Source organism: Mobula birostris, chromosome 2, assembly GCF_030028105.1.
Source record: "Mobula birostris isolate sMobBir1 chromosome 2, sMobBir1.hap1, whole genome shotgun sequence".
NCBI classification, from domain to species: domain Eukaryota; kingdom Metazoa; phylum Chordata; class Chondrichthyes; order Myliobatiformes; family Myliobatidae; genus Mobula; species Mobula birostris.
In genome coordinates, this window is record NC_092371.1 from 57,577,404 (window position 1) to 57,597,064 (window position 19,661).

The window sequence follows — 19,661 nt, forward strand, 5'->3', positions numbered from 1 at the left end:
TAGCAAATAGTCCCATTTGATAGCAATTAGCTGTAGTACCACTATTCCTGTGGCTATTGAAATTGCATAGAAAATTTGTAGGAGTGTTGGTGGTGAATGTAAATGGGAGCTATTTATTTAGTCCAAGGTTATGATGGAGAGCTGTCTATAAGTGCCACCATGTTTCTGGCGCCAAAGTAGCACGTGCACAACTTATTAGCCCTCACTAATCTGTGTATCTTTAGAATATGAGAGGAATCTGAAGCACGCAGAGGAACCTCTGACAGGGAGAATGTACAGACTTCTTACAGACAACAGTGAGAATTGAACCCTGATCACTGGTACTGCAAAGAATTACTCTAGCCGCAATGCTACCATGACTAATAGATTACATTATTGGAAATAACTTTTGCTTTGAGTACGTTTTACTGTCTCTTTTAAAACAAATATGAACAAGGATTATTCTGAAGTCATGGAAAGATGCTCAAAAACTTGTGACAAACAATTTTAATTGTATGGTCTAACAAACTATATTTGATATGAAAACATAATCACATAGAACAAATCATAGCTCTTTAAAATTGTGAATTGCAGGTATTTAACATTACATATTACAGACACTCATATATTGATATACCTTTACCAACTATGGGATAGATTATGAGGGTTTATGTGAGATTAGCTTAAAACCTGATTTAGGCCACAGCTAAAATAACTTGAACAGCTCTGACCACCATGCTACAGGAATGACACAACACAATGAAAGATGGCGCAGACATGATTTATAGAGTTATGGTCAGGGTGGAGAATTGTAGTCATGAGAAAAAAAAATAGGTTAAACTAGGAATGTTTTCTTTGGAATGGAAGAGAATAAAAGAACAATTAATCAAAGTAAGCAAAATTATAACATCTGCATAGAGAGTGAATAGGAAAGATCTCTTTCCATTAGCAGAGAGGTCAATAACCAGGGAACATAGATTTAAATTAATTGTTAGATGGGTTCGGGTGGAGTTGAGTGAAGATTGGTGGGTGTCTGCATCTCCCTTGGAATGTTGGATGGTAAGGTTGGATGAGAAAGAACTTGCTCTTAGTTTAAAAAATGCATGGATAAATACCTGGTGCACTGTAAATCACGGGGCTGTGAAATGTGATAAGCCTAATTACCCCTCTGACCATCATGTTGTAGGTGTTTCAGATTCTATGATAGTTCAATCATGACAAGCAACAGGAGGTATTCAGAGTTGGATAAATGTGTCAATTATAAGAATGCATTGATGTCTGTGTGGGAATACTTTTAAAGCAGACAATGGAACTTCAAAAATTAATGGTCAGAAAACCTAACAATGAAAAGTTAAATTAACTGCTTGGACTGATCAGCAAAATGAGACCTGTTCAGAGTGAATTTTCTGCCAGAGGTGAAGTGCCTGCACATCATTCATTACATAAATAGAGTGCTTGTCTGAGAAATATGGATGAATGTCTAGGTAGAATTCTGACTCAGAGATCTTCAATCATAGTCCTACAAATAGTAGCCCTTTGCTCACCAACCACTGGCTCCTCAGCCAAGCACATACACCAAATGTCCAAGCCAATGGTTTCTCTTATATTGAGCAGGATTACTTTTGCAATGACATATAATCAGTGAGGTCATAACCTGTTTCACTTATCAGATCCGAGATATTTTGTGTGCTGCACAGGGCCAATCCAATTCTAAATGATGATGTCTTGTCAAGAGGAAGCATCTTGTGCACAATAATGCCGTCACTTGGGTGGTCAAACTGAGCTCTGTTCAGGAAAAGACAGGCTAAACGTTACTAAGAAAGGCCCGTGAAACTCAGACAGGCAGATTAGCCATGTTCTGGATTTCCAAGTTGGAAAACATATCATAGACTAGGAATGTTTCTTAATCTCTCTGGTTTAAAATCAGACTAAACTAAATTACTTCAAAAATACATGTGAACAAGTAATTATCTTTCCCAATTGCAGGCATTTCTCTCCATTGGGATGAATGAGCTTCTGTTCTTGAAGTGGATCTAAGCCGGTACAGGTCAGCACACCGATTTCAGATCACTACAGCTCCTGATGTTGCGGTACATTTATGCTCTGCATCTGGATCTGGACCCGGATCTATGATTAAATAGTTCCAAATGCCTCAACAGAGCAAACTTCAATGCAAATGTCCAACTGATTAGCTACTTCAACATTCATGACAATATTCCCAACCTTCCGGGAATTTATAGGGGTAAATACTAAAAGCATGGCACGAAATTACTGACTATCTTTTCAAATACTGACCCCCTACTTCAAAGTTTTGGTGCAACTAGTAGAGCTGCTGCCTCACAGTGCCAGGGACACAGGTTCAATCCTGACTTCAGGCGTTACCTGTGCGCATTTTTGCTGTGACCACGCGAGTTCCCTTTGGGTGCTCCGCTATCCTCCCACCTTCTGAAGATGAGCAGGTTGGTAGGTTAATTGGCCGCTTTGAATTGATCCTAGTTTGTAGTAGAGTGGTAGAATATATGAGAGTTGATAGGAACATGGACTGAATAAAAAGAAATGGGATTAATGTAGGTTTAATGTAAACAAGTGGTTGGTAGTCATTACACACTTGGTTGCTCAAAGGTTCCATTTCCATGCTGTGAATCTGTGTGCTTTTCCCCCAAATATCCATCAACCTATGAATTTCAGCTTTGAATTTAGCAACTCAGCATCCTCAGCCCTCTGAGGTAGGAATTCAATAGATTGAAAGCTGTCTACTTAAAAGAAGAATTGTCCTCCTATCAATTCTAAATACTCACTCTGTTGTGGTAATATTATGTCCCCTAGTGGTTTTAGATTCTACAAATACAGGAAATGGCCTCTCAGCATATAATCTATCAATCATTTCAGTTATCTTGTTGATTAAATGGCAATGCATGTAAACCAGTCTTTCTCAATCACTTCACAAGACAACCGCAATGTCTCCAGAATCAATTGGATTAATCTACCCTATTCTGACTTCTTTAGGTAAGAAGAATAAACCTGAATTCAGTACTTCAGTTGAGGTTTTGCCAAGGTTTCATTCTTAAACTCCAATCCTCTCACCTTCCTAATCATTTGCTCTACCTGCAGTTTGGCTTTCAATCTTTCTTGAATCAACACATCAAGGTTTCTTTATCATCATAGCTTGTCACTCCAGACAGCCAGCCACTCTAGTGTTGTTTGGTTGATGTTGAGCAGGTCAGTGTCAGCTAAATCAGGTGAGAGTGGGCAGTTGCACTTCACCATATTGTCTCGAGTCCTACAAACTCCCGCTCTCGCTCTGTTGAGAGTGCACCACTTCCGTCTGTCAAGCAGTGCCCCGTCTGGCAACGTTTCTGTGGGGTCTTGCACTGTATTGTTTGGTGGGGTTCTGGCTTCTGTTTGTTGCCAGAGGTCAATTCTGTATCTTTGGGGGGGGTGTTCCGTGCGGTAGTTCCTCCACTGTGGCAAAGCTTTTCCTCGATTTTAAGCGGTTGGAAATTGGCACATGATGATGTAGTGGGTGCCGTGGATCCGAGTCCTGTTCACCTTTTTCAATTTTTGTTGTAGTGTGTCTTCGGATCTCTGGGGGAGCAATGCCTGCAAGTCTGTAAATGGTTAGTGGGTGTGGGGCGCAGTGTGCCCGTGATTATTCGGCAGGCTTTGTTAAGCAACGGGTCTATTTTCTTTGCATGGGCTGATCTGCCCCACATAGGTGTACAGTATTCTGCAGGTGCATAGCAGAGTGCTAGGGCAGTTGATCTAAGTGTGTGAGCATTAGCTCCCCATTTCGTGCCTGCTAATTTTTTCAAGAGAGAATTGCAAGAGTCAACTTTCCCTCAGAGTTTTTGGATGTGGGTGGCAAATGAGAGCGTCCTATCTAGTGTCACACCCAGGTAAATTGGAGTCGGATGGCGCTCGAGCTCCTTCCCACACCAGAAGATCTTGAGTTTCCGAGCTGCTTCTTTGTGACTAACATTTATTAGTTTCTCACAATTTCTTCCAGGCAAAATAAATAATCTCACAATCCTCACTATTAAAATCCATCTGGCATCTTGCTCGCTTCCTTAACCTGTTTACATCTCTTTGCAGACATTTGCCTCTTTCCTTCCTAGCTTTCTGTCATCAACCAACTTAATAAATCTAATCTGTAAGTTTACCTTAATCGGTCATATAAACTATGAATAGCTTGAGGATCCAAAACTGGTTCGTGTGGGATCTGAACTCAATCTGTTTACTCTTTGCTTTTTGTCTTTTAACCTTCCATGCCGGTATGATTCCTGACCCATGATGCCATAATTTAATAACACAAATTTTGTCTGGCATCTCATTAAATATTTCTGAAAATCCAGATATATTACAACTTCTTCATTCTGACCCAGCCTGTAACCTATACACTGAAGAAAATTTGATAAGATTTGATAAATATGATCTTCCCCATGATAAATCCCTGATGTTATGATTTTATCATTGTGATATCATCTACTTGCTCTGTGGATAAATGTTATTCCAATATTTTTGCCAGCAACAGATGCAGTCCAGCTAAACACAATCCAACACATTCTAAACTTCTTCTTAATTGATTACACTAATAGTATTAGGTTCTGTATGAGACAGTAATTTTGAGTTGAGTTTTAATCAGAAAGTTTTATTCACGTTCTAAACACAAGATTCTGCAGATGGTGTTGAATGCTGAACTGTAATCAATACACAGCAGCCTGACATAGGTATTGGTATGTTCCAAGTGAGCCAAGGCCAAGTGGAGAGCCAATGAGAATGCATCCGCTGTAGACCTATAATGGCAATAGACAGATTGCAGTGGGTACAGATTCTTGCTTAGGCAGGAGTTATTCTGACCTTGACCAGCCTCTAAAGCATTTCATCACAGTAGAAGTGAGTGTAACTGGGAGATAGTAGTTAAGGCAACTCACCTTGCTCTTTTTGGCTACTGGTATGATTGTCGCCCTTTTGAAGCAGGTGGGAAACTCTGACTGCAGCTGTGAGGGATTAAAGAACTTTGAACACTCCTGCCAGTTGGTTGGCACATGTTTTCAGTTCTCTACCAGGTTTACCATCAGGGCCTGATGCCTTGCAAGGTTTCACCCTCTTGAAAGGTGTTCTGACGTCAGCCTGCGAGACAGAGATCATAAGGATGCTTTAGGGATTCACACAGGTGTAGTTCTATTCTCCCTTTCGAAACATGCTTAAGAGGCACTGAGCTCATCTGGGAGTGAAGCATCTCAGCCATTCATGATGTTACGTTATGCCTTGTAGGAAGTAGTAGCCTGCAAACCTCACCAAGCTGACCTGCATCCAATTCTGTCTCTACCTCAAACGGAATTTCTTTTTTAGCTCCTAAAATCGTCATTCCATAGGCCATACCTGGACTTCTTGTATCATTCTTGATCACCTGCTTTGAATGCTACAGATCTAGCCCTTAGTAGATGGTGAATCTTCTGGTTCATCCATGTTTTTTGGTTTGGGTATGTCATCCACACAGGTCTTGATAAAGTCAGTGGTGTGTTCATCCAGATTCGAAGATGAGATCCTGAATATTATCCAGTCGACTGACTCACAGCAGTCCTGTATGTGCTCCTACACCTCCCTTGACCATACCTTCTTGTTCCACACCACTGATGCCAAGGTCTTTATTCTCTGCCCGTACGTTGGGAGTAGAAGTATAGCCAGGAGACTGGACTTTCCAAAGGGCAGGTGTGAGATGACATGGGAAGTGTTCCAGATGGTGGTATAACTGTGGTAATTAGAAGTGTTGGTTCCACGGGTGATATGTTGGTGGTAGTTGATCAGAGAATTCTTCAAGCTGGGCTGGTTGAAATCCCCCACAATTATAGGGAATGCATCTGGACGTGCTGTTTTGTGACTCTTGATCACGATGCTCAGCTCGTCCAGTGTCTCCCTCCCTGATGCTGGCCAGCTTTGGAATGTACACTACTACCAGGATGATGGCAGAAAAATCCCTCGGCAGATAAAATGGACGACATTTGACCGCTAGATGTTCCAGGTTGGGTGAGCATGATGAGACAGAACCACCATGTCTGCGTACCACAATGAGTTAATTAATGTTTTGTAAAGAAGCACACACGACCTCTAAAGTAGTCATGGTTTCCTTTCTCCGTGCCATCCCATGCAGTTGATTAAGATATTCTGATAACACACTAACCACCTTATTGTTCACCCACATTAGCTTTGGCATAAATAATTCCCAATCATTGTCTTTTACCATGTCCTCGGAGACAGTATGAATACTTGGATCTTTTCCTTAAAATTATGTGCACAGATTCTCAATGCTACATGCCCTGAAGCCCACTGCTGCCTGTTGTATCTCTGTGCAACCTGTTCTCTGTTTTGTGATTTCATGCAACGCTGTCTTCATGATGATATTCTGGGATTTCTTTTGTTATTATCATCGTTTTCATATTTTGCTTTTGCTTCTTCCTCTAGTATTACCCCCTGCTCCACCTGCTCTGAATCATTGAATTTTCAAGAGCGAGAAACAAGCTCTTTCCAGGTGCCTTGTAGAGAAACAACAGGAAATTGATGCCCTTTCAAGATATATCCAAAAATTGTTGGACCACAGCTGGTGAGACAAGGAGGTGATTCAAATCAAATTGCAGGGGATATAATAGTCACATTCAAACATTGCTAGAGAGCTGAAGACAGACTGCAAGAGGAACTCAGCAGGTTGAGCAGCATCTGAGATAACAAAGGGATTATTAATGTTTCAGATCAACGCCTTGCATCATTTATATTGCAGGACGTTCCAACGCCATGACTGTATCTTGGAGGATCATGAAATTCCTTGTGACATTGCTACATAACTTGGAAATCCTCATTCCTAGAGTGAATAGCTGTAGGGACTTCCAGCCAGGATCCTCTGCTGATGAGCTGGGAGGGTAAATAGTTTATAGGTCACTTGTACTCCCTGGTACATAGGTCCTCTTACTTGGCAATTATTTGTCCAGAACCTTCAGTCAGTCTGAGAATCTCCATCTCTTCTGCAATCTTCCTCTCTTCACTGTGGCAACCATGGCTTGTGTTACAGGTTTCTGGATGCCTTGGGAGGTGTACATTTATGGGCTGACATTCTCCTCTGATTCTGATTAGGCCCAACAGAACACAAGCAGCTGTAATGCAGTCTGTGTTACTTTAGATTAGATTAGATTCAATTTTATTGTCATTGTGCCGAGTACAGCCAATGAAATGCAGTTAGCATCTGACCAGAAATGCAAAGAATAGTGTTATTTACAAAATAACTGCGAATAAAAAGTAAGTGCTATAGCACACAAATATAAAAGTACTGAGACAGTACAATATGGGTGCAATACTGCTTAATGCTGTGATGTGAGGTTCAGCAGAGTCACAGCCTCAGGGAAGAAGCTCTTCCTGTGCCTGCTGGTACGGGAGCGGAGGCTCCTGTAGCGCCTACCGGATGGGAGGAGAGTAAAAAGCCCATGGTTAGGGTGAGATGTATCCTTGATAATGCTTTTCGCCCTGCCCAGGCAGCGTTTATGGTAGATGCTCTCAATGGTGGGCAATTGGGTGCTGATAATCCGCTGGGCAGTTTTCAAAAATATTTTAAAATTCATCCCTAGCTCTTTTCTGATTCAGCTGCAAGAGATATCTGCAAACAAAGGAGGAACTGTACATGTATTCAAAGTTATGTTATTAATTTAGTAAAGTTGTATAAAAAAAATACAGAAAGCAAGTAAATGGCTAACGAAGAAGTAAAAGAGATATAATAATAATTAGCAACCAAACAACTCTCTCTCTCTCTCTTGCTCTGTCCTTGTCTCCATCTCAACTTCTTAGCATTAATTGCCAACCAGCCTAAGAGATGGCTCTGACTTGCACAGAGAACTTGCCCTTTTTTATACACCTCAAGACCCTTATACTAATACTTTCCCTGGTACAGTACCTGGCAGTATCTGCACCTGCAGAATCACCTTCCCTTTCCCAGACAAACATATTTTTCACCATTATTTACTCTCAGAGCTGTAGACTGGTACTCATGCTAAAGCCTCAAAATATTGCTGTGGACCGGACCATTTTTACTTTGTCAAAATGACCCCATTTTGTCTTACAAACTTCCATTTCGTGCTCTACATTTCAGTGTATATGTCATGGTCCGGATCGGGGTCCCTTTAAATTTACCTTGTTTATGTTACGATCCGGACCGTTGATTCCCTGTTTTCCCGTGTCCCTCGGCTTTAGTGATTAGAGGCAATTAATGCTTGGCTGAACTGGTAGTTTATAGTTTCTGGCTTTCAGCTGTTCGGTGCGGGAGCGTCTGCAAAGCCATCAAAGGTACGGTGTGCCGATGTCATCTGGCCGGAGCAAGCCTAGTCTCTGCCAAAGCGAGCGCCAGTAATTCGCCCTTCTTCACCGGGGCAATCCTGTCCAGTTATCTCGCTGAAGCGAGCCTGCAAAGTTTACTCACCAAGGTGGGTCCGTCAGTTAACCCGCTGGAGAGAATCAGGAACCGCTGTCTACTGTTCCTGGGCTGAGTCTAGAGCTCACCACTACCCGGACGCTCCAAGTCAAGTCCTGGCTCTGGCAGCATTCAAGTATCAAGTCAAGTCCTGTGCCTGGCTGCATTCAAGTACCAAGTCAAATCCTGGCCTTGGCGGCTTCCCAGTTCCGAGTCAAGTCTTGGCCATGGTGGTTTGTGATTTCTGTCCTACCCCCCCCCCCCGTCTGAATCCCTTCTCTGCCCCTCTTGCCTCTAGCCCTCGTCTGCAGCCCTTGCCTGCACTTCGGTCCAGTTCTATCGCCAGAGCTAGATAGGTACTGTCTGATGTTCTTTCATGTTGGTCTTGTCTTGACCTCGCCTCTGTGGGGTAAGTCAGGCCGTCTTGCCGTTGCTCCGCTGGCGGGTCATGTCTTGTCTGGTCCTCGCCTCCGTGGGGTAGGTCTGGCCATCTTTCCGTTGCCCCACGGGGGGGTCATGTCTTGTCTTGTCTGGTCCTCGCCTCCATGGGGTAAGTCTGGCCGTTTTTCCGTTGCCCCACGGGGGGTCATGTCTTATCTTGTCTTGTCCTCGCCTCCATGGGGTAAGTCAGGCCGTCTTGCAGTTGCCCCGCGGAGGGTCATGAGTCCCGACCCTATGTCCTGTACCCAAGGAGGGGTCCTAGCTCTCTGTTCTGTGTGTGAGTCCCGGCCCTGTTTTCCATTTTCCTCCTCTCCCTAGCCCATGTCATGTCCATGCCTGATACTGGGGTCCAAGCCCGAGGCAAGACCCAGATACTGGGTCCTTGCCCAGTCTCTGGCTCGGAGTCCATGCCCTAGCCTCTTCATGTCTCCTCTAGTTCTGGGAGCCAATTCCGAGTCCTAGCCCAGACCCTTAGTCCCAGCCTAGTCGTAGTCCTGAGTCCTTGTCCAGTTCGCTATTCCTGTTCCTGTCTTGCTCTCCTGGTATTGAACAATAAACTAAATTTTAATTAACCTCACAACGTGTGTCTTACATTTGGGTCCACCTTTGCTCCCAATGCCCCCGCCATTGTGACAGTATATTAAGGAAGTCAAATTTAACTCTTTCCTTACAGTTCCAGGGTTGTTTTAAAATTTCGGACAATGTCTGAGCTAATCTAATGTTGTTTTAAATGTCTTTTGTATCTGTTTATTGAGAGAGACCCCATCTGGTGTTAGCAATGGATGTCATAGTGTTTTAGTATACCGACAGTACGTGCCATCCAACTCCCAGACATAAAAAAACAATCAGCCAAGTGCAGCAGTCTGATAGGCAGGAATGTCCAGACAACTAGCAGCTATCACCTGTATGGTGTCAGGGATATCTCAGATTTCTGCACAGCTTACTGACACATGGAAGTCCAAAATCATGACACCAGATCTACCATTGGAGGAGCACTTGCATGCAGAGAACAGAGCTTGAAATAATTCTGCACTCAGCTCTTCAGGCTTACTTCATTGTAAGCTATGGGAAAATTCAGCTGCTTATACAACTTCTTTTTTGATTTTTTGTTAGCATTTTGTAATCTTTTTATTTTCCAAAATGAAAAGATGAAGCATCCTTGTTTGTTAAATAATTCATTATGGGTTGTATGTAAAAATACATATGTCATGTACCACCATGTGATACATGCACACCTCGCTTAAAGTAAAGACATTATTCCCTACTCCTTATTTTCCATTTGATTAGATTTTATGTTTCTCTCTCTTTATTCCACTCTTTTTCTCTCACATTCTTTCTCTCTTTCATGCCTTTCTCTTTCTCACTCACTTCTTTCTCTGTATCTCTTCTCTGCTTTTCAACTTCTTGACTTCCTTTTTCTCACCTTCCTTCTTTTCTTATAGTTTCTTGTGAGTATCTCTGAATTTGCTAATTTCTTGAGAAATTAGGCCTTGTTTGCTCTCTTCCATTTCCATAGCACTTATGTCATCCTTCTCTTCTTTTCCTTTTCCTTATTTCTAGAATATGCACCTTGATCTTGGGAAGATGTATTTAATTCACTGGAGTATTCTCTTATTAATCCTTCAACTGCTCCCTTTACAATCTGATATCTCCGCTTGGATTCCTCAACCACTGCATCATCTGACAAATTCTCTGTTTGTGCATCTCCATTGAGTCCTACCTTTTTGGCCTCTATCCATCCAGCTGGGCTTTGGGCTTTGCATCTACTTTTACAAGCGGCCTTTTCATCTCCCACTTGAAGCTCATGCAATAACCTTATTGCACACAGAGTATTTTCTCATTCTTTATACTCACAAAAATCGAATGCTTCCAACTTTCCTAAAGCTCCTGGAACTTTTTTTCCAGCTAAAAACCGAGCCACACTTTGTAAGTATCTGCCTAATTAATAGATCAGAAGTTTTTTCAAATATGTTATCTACAAAAGCTGTTGTAATTGGACCACTGATTTCATTATTTCACAATTCCTATGAGCAGCATGGACCTTTCTTGGTCCAATGTACTTCCCAACCAGAGGTACAGAGTACAGAGGTACTCTGCTAGGCAACAGTTCATGGTGTACAGCATGGAGACAGTTGTGGCATCATCCAGTACCTTTGTTAATTCATTTTTCAGTTGCCTCTATTACAGGGGGTGTGACATGAACATGGTGGATGGAACTTCAATCAAGTTGTAGTTGTCTCAGTCAATCACATCCCCACAATGTTAGCCCTCCTGTTTTTAACACATACAAGCCGAATGTGGTTTGTTGGTTGTTGTATTTCGTTGTTATGAAAGTCATTCCCACAGGAGTTACCTTTTCTCCAGTATAAGTTCTTAGTTGGATATCTGCAGGCTTCAGTTTAGTATCTTTGAAATGCCGTTCAAACTCATTTTGTGGAATGACTGAAACAGCTGAGCCAGTTCCTTATTCCATTTTAATTAACTTGCCATTCACTTTTGGTGTAAACCATATTGCGTGTCAGGTCTCGGCCTGAAACGTCGACTGCACCTCTTCCTACAGATGCTGCCTGGCCTGCTGCGTTCACCAGCAACTTTGATGTGTGTTGCGTGTCCATTGTTAGTTTTCACGTTATCAATCTCAAGCCTACCCAGTCCTGCGTCACTCTCATCATTATCAAATTTTTCATCAACAGCATTAGTGCTCTTTTTGAAACTGCAACTGTCCATTTATTTCTATCTGCCCAGCATGCTCTTTGTATGTGTCATTGCATTTTCTGCAAGTTTCACCCTTAAACCTGCATTGGTCTAGTGTATGTGAACCCCTGCCACAACAGTAACAGTATTTGTTCAGCCAGGCCGGACTCTGTTTAGACAATGCCATTTTGTTTATGCTCACTTTCATTCCTCAATGCAACTTAATTGCCTCTCTGTCTACTGTTTCCATTGTTACAGCAATTTCAACAGCTCTTTTAAATGTAAATTGTGCTTCAGGGAGGACCCATTTTTGAATACTTTCTTGTAAGATTCCACAAACTAAATGATGTTTCAGCGCATTATTAAGCCCATTACCAAACGGACAATGCTCAGACAAGCTCTTCAATTCAACCTTGTATGCTGAAGTGGACTCCCTTTCTCTTTGATTCCAATTATGAAACCTAAAGCATTCTGCAATTAACAATGGTTTTAGTTCCAAGTATTCTCTCATTACTTTCACAATATCAGCAAAGCTGATTTTGGTTGGTTTGGTTGGAGCAGTTAAATTTCTAAGCAAACTGTATGTCTTTAAATCTAAGGCACTTAGAAAAACTGGTTTTACTTCTCATTGGCTCTTTCATTTGCTTGAAAACACTGCACATTCCATTCAGTATACAAAGTCCAGTTGTCTTTAGTGTAATTGAATGCATCGATCTTTCTGAGGTAGCCAGCAATTTAGATTAGATTATGAGGACACTCAGTCCTCGTTTATTGTCATTTAGAAATGCATGAATTAAGAAATGATACAATGTTCCTCCAGAGTGATATCACAAAAAAAAACTGGACAAACCAAGGACTAACACTGACAAGACCACATAATTATAACAATTATAACAATTTCTGCTCTTTATTAAAATTTATTATTGTTATCAAACAGTACTCAATCTTTATGAGCCTGTGAATTTTTCCATTTTCTGCCTCTTTTAACTTGACTATCCCTCCTTCTGAAGAAACGCATGCTGTATTTTTTTTAACTTGAATGTTTCACTGCACTTTTTAAAAATTCAAATCTCTCATTGTTCTTCAACAGATAGGTAATCATATCGGGTTTGTTTAAAACTTCCTCATCACCACTGTTAAGTTTTGTAAGTCCAAAACATAGAAACAAATGGAAAGGGAAACAAGGAGCTGGGAAAAACAAATCTTAGTTTTGTTTTTACTTCAAGTGAGGCGTGCATGTATCATATGGTGGCGTAATGACGTATACAATTCACATATCTTTAAACATAACCTGTAATGAATTATTCAACAAACAATTATGCTTAATCAAACAATATGTTTACGATATTAATCAAATATTACTGAAATATTAAATACAGAACAGTTTCAAATCATTTGCCTATTTCAATAGCTTTTTGAGAGTACTTGCTTCTACCAATTCTCAGCAGTGTGTTCCAAATATTTGTAAGAATAGAGTGCAATGGAAAAGAGGGACCTAGGGATCCAAGTGCCTAGTTCATTGAAATCAGTGTCAAACATGTGGGATTCCTCTGGGTGCCCCAGCTTTCTCCCACATTCCAAAGGCATACAGGTTAGGGGTAGCAAGTTGTGGGCATGCTATGTTGGCACCAGAAGCATGGCAACACTTGTGGATTACACCCAGCACATCCTTGGACTGTGCTAGTTATTGATGTAAATGACACATTTCACTGTATGTTTCAATATACATGTGACAAATAAAGCTAAACTAATCTCTTTAAAAGATAGACAAGATGGTGTAAAAGGTGTATAGTTCCTGGTCTTCATCAGTCAGGACACCGAGTATAGGAACTGAAACCTTATGTTGCCCTTGTATATTCTGCTATTAGTGTATAGTTTTGGTCACCCTACTGTAGGATAAACTGGAAAAGAGTGTAGAAAAGATTTACGAGGATGTTGCCAGGGCTAGACGTCTTGAGTTATAGGGAGAGGTTGGCCAGTCTAGGTCTTTATTCCTTGGAATGTAGGAGAATAATGTGTGACCTTATGAAAATGTTTAAAATTATGACAGGTATAAACAAGGTGGACAGTAACAGTTTTTTCGCCAGGGTAGGGGAGCCAAAACTATGGTGCCTAGATTTAGAGTGAGGGAGGAAAAATTTTAAAAGGAACTGAGCGGCAACTTTTTCATGCACAGGATGGTGAGTAGATGAAACAGGTTGCCAGAAGAAGTGGTTGCGACAGATACAGTAGTATTATTTGTGAAACACTATGATAGGTAAATGGAGGGGCAGGCCATAGAGGGTGATATGGACCAAATGCAGGAAACTGAGGCAAGCTGGGTGGGTAAAGTGATTAGCATGGACTAGTTGGGCCAAAGGGCCTGTATCTGTGCTGTATTGCTTGATGGCTCTATAACTCTAAGAGGAAGATCATCTACTTGATGATCTTTTTCTTTCATTTTATCAAACTTTTGATTTATGGGGTTGCTTCACACAGAAATTCTTAAGTTTTATCTTCTATGTTCTTTTACAAGTGAGAAAGTCTGTATGATGCTTTTCAATTTACCACAAAGCTAATTTTAAACATCATTTTAAGAAAAGGGCAAGTGATTCTACAAATCTTCACTGAAGGCAGAACATGATGGGATGCCACATCTGCAACGCATTAATAGTTCTGATGGCACATCCTCAACCTGAACTGTTAACTGCATTTCTCCACATTTTCTGACCTGTTTCTGTATCTACGATATTTCACTTCTCTATGTTTTCCTGATTGTGTGGATTTTCTGATAAGCGAGATTAACTGAATTCACTCTAGTTTTAACAGGTATTTTTCATTGTATTATTCAGTATACTAAACACAAAATGAAAAGACACATGAAACTATCATTTGAGATTACAGGAAGAAACTTATGAGCCAGAAGCAGTTCTGTGGAAGGAAGTGACTAATTTGTCCCACTTTGAATCTGAGCAGCGATCTTCTGAAAACACATTTGTACCACACTTATACATGATTTACAAATACATGTGGAAGGGACTGAACTCTGATTAAAATAACTGGATCTGGTGCTGTGCTTTCTGATCGATTTTATAGAAGCTTTTATTTCTTTTCTGAACTAAGTTCATCTTACAATTGGACATTTCAGGATGCAAATGATATTCTGCTTTTAATTTCAAACAAAGTGAATAATGACTCCACGTATAATGAAAACAGGATGTTTTCATCGCTCATTCAATTAGATCAATTTGTTAATAAAATTCTGTGCACTTGTTTTAACTGACCTTTTATTCTTTCTCTCCATTAACTTCTTTGCCAGATCTAGATTAGAGATATTAACATCAAAAGACAGAGCTAAATCTTTCACTGCTGCAAGAAATATGGTGGGACTTTCCATCTGTATAACATTACTGAAAACTCTTGGGCAAGATGGCTTCAGTGCTCCTCCCATTCCTGATTTGACCTGCTGCTTGAAGATTATGGTGTAATGCTGTTTATCTGCTGCTCTTTAAAATACCCGAGTACTTGAATTTGAAGTAGAATGGAAGGAGAAACACTTCCTTTGTAATGAAAGTCTTCACTAATTAAACGTCAGCTAAGTAAAAATCAATAATTGGATGTAGTATCTTATGGGAAAGGATGCTACAAATAAGCAATTATTTTAAAATGTTATAATCTATATAATTTAGTGCTCATTATATAGCTTTAGCATAATACACAATGCCTCACTTTTAAAATGTGCATCTTTATATGCATGTCTCTCTCTCACCAAGGCATTACCACTTCTCTTCTCTGCAGTTCATTCCGCAATCTCCAAGCTCTTCAGATCACCGATTTTCTTTATGTCACTGTTACGATGCTTTCTTCCCCCTGGCTCCTAAACTCTGGAATTGCAGATCAGTCTCATTGCCTCCAGGAAGTTTATTGCCCGTGCTTTTTGTCACCTCTCCTTTAATCTCTTTAGCTCAGTGTTAAATGCTTCAGTGAAGTGATTTGGGCTTTTAGCTGCATTTAATTCCCAATGCATGTGGAAATTTCCTATGACTGTTGTGCAACTAGAACTTGAGTTACAGGGAAAGTTAGGTCTTTGTTTCCTGCAGTGTTGGAGAATGTGAGAGATTTGATGCAGGTAGACAAAATTATGAGGGGTATAGATAGGGTAAATGAAAGCAGGGATTTTCCATTGTGGTTGGGTGAGATCAGAACTGGAGGTCATGGGTTAAGGGTGAAAGGTGAAAATTTTAATGAGAACATGAAGGGGAACTTCTTCACTCAGAACGTGATAAGAACGTGGATCAAGCTTCCAGCACAGGTTGTGGATGGGGGCTCAATTTCAGCATTTAAGAGAGGTTTGGATAAACTTGGATGGGAAGGAAATGGAGGGCTATTGTCCAGGTACAGGTCAATAGGACTAGGCAGGATAATAGTTTGTCATGGACTAGTTTGGGCCAAATGGTTGTTTCCGTGCTGCAGTGTTCTATGACCCTATGCCTCTAAATGTCCAAAGCACTCCATTGATGCTATAGAATCACAATTCTAATACTACACAATATTACAATGAGTGACAATACTAAAACAATTGGCAACCCATTTTTGGATTCAATCCCCTTAACACATGCTGGTAGAAAGATTACTCAACACAGCAGGAGACTTGGCTGCTCCAACTTTAATAGTCCTTATGCATTTTGGTGGAGTGGGTCAGGGATTTTGGAGAAAGTAGTATAGGAATGGATTAAGACAAAATCTGTCTACAGACCAGGCAGGTTCTAGTGTACTCTCTAATCTGTTGTTTTTTGCTTTGTTGGTAAGTCATCAAAGACTTAATACTTTAAATGTGATCTTGCTGCTTGTTTCCTCTTGCCTGTTATTTCAAATGCTATTGTGCCTGCTGTTCCACTCTTTTTAATTCAAATACGAAAAGAATTTGAGACTGCAGATTATTTTTGGAGCTTTTGTTGTCAGTTAATTTACTGAACGGTACTGTAAATGTTGATTGTTATTTTCTTTTCCAGTTGGAGGAAATTCATTCTTTCTTTTTCAATCTTTTTATTAATTTCAAAATATAGAAACAAAACATAGCAATAATACAAATAGTAGGAGATACATTGTTACACTTAAAAAAAGTAATTGCAAAACCAAATAGAAGAAATTCAAAGGTGTAATTCAGTTGCAAGAAATTCAAAATTGTTCACAGGTTGAACAAACGTTTGAGCTTTAACTTACGAAGCACAATGTGAACTTGAGCAAGTACTCAATAATGTAATAAATATGTAAAACAATAGTGATTCCTTTTACTGTCTGAATGTAATAATATTTAACAGGTCAAAGCAGATTTTTCCCTTCATTTTATCCTTCAGGTTTTCTTTATTTGCTTTTATGAGTGTCATGTTTAGATTAATACTCTTACTTCTGTCAGAAAGTGAGAAGTCCACAGACTCCATGGCAACAAGCTCCATGATCACCCAACAAGTAATCTGTAGAAATGAATAAAGTGCAATTGTAGTTCATAATTCAGCAATCTTAACTATCAATGATTTCTCCTAATGAAGATAAAAACTAAATTAATTATACAGTCAGCAACTGAGTTTTAAACAACATTTATAAGGGACCTCAGTTTGCTTAAATTTAGGGTTTTATGTAATAATCATTGGTATAATTTGTTGATTTTGTGTTAGATACATTGACACAAAACTAGCTGAAGAAAGATATGTTTTCTGCCTCTGGTTTAGTTAGATAGAAATTCTATATAAAATTAGTTTGTATCTAAGTAACTTGTTTACATAATTTTGAGATTTTGATCAGGTTTCAATAACATTTTTATGAGCTAAAATTTTTTAGTGTGGGCATGACACATACACCTTGGTGATTTGAGTTTGAATTTATCAAATAAACAATAACCAAAATGAAAAAAAAAGGTACCTCAGTTTTAAACATCATGTATGAAAGTGGTATTAAGGCTGTCATTATATAATTAGGCCTGGATTTACAAAATCCAGATGTCGACTGAAAGAAGAAACCAGACCAAGTAGATCACCAAGACTGTCCATGGGACAGCTGCTTGATTGTAGAAAATGACAAATTTTCTCAGCTGTATTAACTCTGGTCAAGTTGTTAGTATCACTTAATCAAAAACCACATACAAGGGCAGTAAATCTAAATCTGACATAGTTATGAATGTCTTCCTTCTGATGATATAGGAGTATAGCAATGACATGTGAAGAAAAGAAGTCATCCGGACAGGATTTAATAAATCTTACTTGTTGAGTTTTCCTTCAGTTTTGGCTACCTGAATGTTGCACTTTTTTTAAACATTACTCTTTCCACAAAAATACATTTTTATCTGTTATATGATGAGGGCATCTTTGATAGTTTTAGCATTCATTGCCTGTCCAATTGTGTCAAAAATTTATGTTGCAGTCTCTTCTTGAACCATTACATTCAATGTTCTTCAGTAACACGAGGCACAAGAGACAGCAGATTCTGGAATCTGAATGAACAAATAAACTGCTAGAGGAACTCAATGGGCTAGGGAGTATCTATGGAGAAAAAAGTACAGTTGATATCTCAGGTTGAGATCCTTTCCAGCCTGAAACAATGACTGTCCATTTTCAGGCTCTGCCTGATCCATTGACTTCCTCCAGCACTTTGTTTGTATCTTCAATAACATTGTTAAGAAAGAAATTCAAGGGTCTTTATCAAGCAGCAATGGACAAATGAGGAAACATGTCAAGTTAGAATGATAAACCACTTGGAAAAGTATCACAGATGGTGTTGCTTACATGCCGTGAAATGTTAGAAGTCAACAGCTTGGGAGATCTATTGAAAGAAATTTGGTTAGTTGTTCCAGTGAGATCTCATAGTCCATGCACAGTGCACCACTTGTAGAGGAAGTGCAGTTTTAAGGAAGTGGATGGCTTGCCAATCATGTAAGCTGCTTTTCCTGAATATTATTGTGTTTTGCTGTAGTCCAATAAGGGGATGGAATTCCATCATATTCCTTATATGAACAAGGAAGTGAAAATGTTTTGGGAAGTCCAGAAATGTACCATTTGCCTTTGACCTGTATGCAGTAACGTAGCTAGTCCATTTAACTCTCCGACCAGTGATCACTTCCAGCTGTTGACAATAGGGGAATTTAGAAGAAGTAATACCCTTGAAGAGGAAGTGATTTAAATTGTCCTGTTAACACATTTTAAGTATCTGGTTCTGGTACTGATAGTCTCTTCTACAACTTTCATTGATCCAGAATTTACGTTCTGACTTGATACCAGTTTTAAAATCAGTATAATCCCAGCCAACAGTGTCATAGATTGGGGTGGAGTACTATCTTGCTACTTCTGATGTTTCACAGACGATCATCGATGATTGGTTTACAGCCGCTACCTCCATTCTGAATGTGTTTCATTCAGCAAAATAGCATTACCGCAGATATTGTAAAGGTCGACCACAAGCTAGCTGTATCAGCTGTTGCAAATGTGGGTCTTCTGATGATGAATGTATCCACTCAATGCCAAGATAGTCTTTAGTGTGCAGTGTATTTAGTGTGTTGCCAATGTCAGAAGCAATAGACTTATGTTAGTCATAGTTCCTCTTCTTATTTAATGATGCCTATCACTGCTGCAAGTGGTAAATAAGCTGAGAAACGTTCACTCAGTGGCCACTTCCTTAGGTATATCTGTACACCTGCTTGGTAATGCAAATATCTAATCAACCAATCAAGAGGCAGCAACTCAATGCATAAAAGCATGCAGTCATCGTCAAGCACTGCAGTTTTAGAACAACATCAGTCCCGGCATTATGTGTGGAGATGGGAGAAGCATCTCTGCATTTAAGACGAATTCAGTTGGGCCTGCAGTATTGGGTAAAACTAAATGGATTCAATCACAGCTGTCCATCAAAGTGTCTTTTGCAGGGGAAGTCAGAGCGCCAAAGTAAAATTAAGATACCCATTTTTTGATTTGGTTAATAATTGGGCTGTGAAATTGAAAGTGACTGAGGAAGACATAGGTGACCAAATTTGCTTGCCACCCATCCCTTTTTGGCTCTTTCCAGAACCAGAAGTAGACCTATTCCTCCTTTTTCACCTTAAATGAAGCAGTGCAATTTCATCAGCATTGAT